At 50.5% G+C, this 1,772-nt stretch overlaps 1 pseudogene; it reads left to right on the forward strand.

The window, feature by feature from the left end:
- Positions 1–916: 916 nt before the first annotated feature.
- LOC102828866 lies at positions 917–1,400 on the forward strand (annotated as a pseudogene).
- The last annotated feature ends 372 nt before the right edge of the window (positions 1,401–1,772 follow it).

Consider the following 1,772-nt stretch of genomic DNA (forward strand, 5'->3'; position numbering starts at 1 on the left):
CTATGGTTTGGGATGATGCTGTCTCTCACTGCTCTGCACTCTCCACTCCAACGTTGGACTGGTCTAGCAGGACTGGCCCATCAGTAGGGTGGGGTTCGTCCAGTAGAAAGAGCCCTAGCTAAGTCATTGTCATCAAGGAATGAAGTTGCTGTGGCCCAGGCTGGACATAGGCCTGGGTCAGTGGTTACTTTGTGACAAGGCACTGGGCCTTTGGGACTGGAATTCCCCTAGGAGACATGAGTAGGAATGCAATTTGGGACCAAGACAAAAACCTATCACTCCCACCACACACACATACTCGGTTCATGCTGTGTCTCCCCCATCCTTCTTCCATTTCAGCCTCCAGTGTGGTCCTGAGTCCAGTTGGAGGCCTGGGGTGACCATCTTACACATCCATAAGTCATCAGGAAGGACTTCAGGTTTCTGTCTGTGCAGGCCTGACATTACGCATATGCTTTCTAACTGACCAGGGCTCAGCTTCCACTCCGGACCCTCTTACTGAAGTGACCTTTGATGATAGTGTCCTAGACCACCGTAAGGGGGAGCAAAGAAATGGTGAGTTCTGTATGGATTTGGTTATGACTGGGAATTCATCTGATGGAAATGGGTTTGTGTTTATGGACAACTGGGTCATCCTTCCCCTCAGTGGGCGAGGCTGGGTAATATTTTTTGTGGGATCACTGGTGTGTCAGGGGTTGTTGTTCTTCAGTGAAGAATAAAGGTGGCAATTTCCCACTGCTCTGCAGCTCCTTCCGGATGCTCCAGCTGTGGCTCTGTGGCTGTGAAGGATATGACGGCCACAGCTGGCCCATAAGGACATCCGGCAGCCACCATGGCAACTGCTAGGGGCACTCCCTGCTGCTGCTGCTGCTGCTGCTGCTGCTCCTGGTCACCCTGGCACTGGGCGCAGAGGACGATGGATGAGGTCATGGAGGTGTGGCTGATGCTGCATGTGGTACAGGGTCACTTTGGGCACAGATAACTACAGCTACCTGAGGCTGAACCACGAGGGCAAGATCGTGCTCCCACATGTGCAGGCTATGGGGCCACGACAACCTCTACGTGTCCGACAGTGCCCTGCACCCCAGTTTCAATGACTACGAGCTGCAGTCATTGAAACCTACAGCCAGGATGCGGTGGCCGTGCCTGGGCACTTGCAGTGCTCCATGGGCATCGGCATCTAGGGGCGTCCATCGCACCTGGAGAGCGAGTTCGAGATGAAGGTGTACTACAACCGTAGTGTGGAGTGGCAGCACTTTGGTGAAGGCGGCTACTCTACTGATGGGGTGGCCTCAGGCTGGCACACCTAAGACCCCAAGGACTTGCCCCAGGAGGAAGAGTCGCTGCTGTGGACGCTTCTGATTAGTATTCTAAAGCTCATACTGGAGATTCTCTTCTGAGCACCGGGCACTTGTCAGCCCATGGAGCTGCTCTGGGTCTTGCTGCTTTGCTCTGTTTGAAATTCAGTGGCTTTTCCTGGCTGTGGAATAGGAAAGCAAAGGCATATGTACTCTTCTTACCTCAATTACCCCTAAAGGAGAAGCAAAGACTTTTAAAGATCAAGTTGTTGTCAACAGACTGCATACAATTAATGCTTATACTCCATTTGGAATATTTATTAGGTGAACAGTGTAAAAGGATGTGGCTTCAAAAAGTGTGGAAAACAGAATTAAACGACTGGAATTTTTCACAAATGTTTTAAAGGTCATTGAGTGGAAGAAATCAAAATACCAACCTTGTGCAGTTAAATTAGTCTGATCATTTTATCTTTT

Source organism: Chrysochloris asiatica, unplaced genomic scaffold, assembly GCF_000296735.1.
Source record: "Chrysochloris asiatica unplaced genomic scaffold, ChrAsi1.0 scaffold00179, whole genome shotgun sequence".
Taxonomy (NCBI): domain Eukaryota; kingdom Metazoa; phylum Chordata; class Mammalia; order Afrosoricida; family Chrysochloridae; genus Chrysochloris; species Chrysochloris asiatica.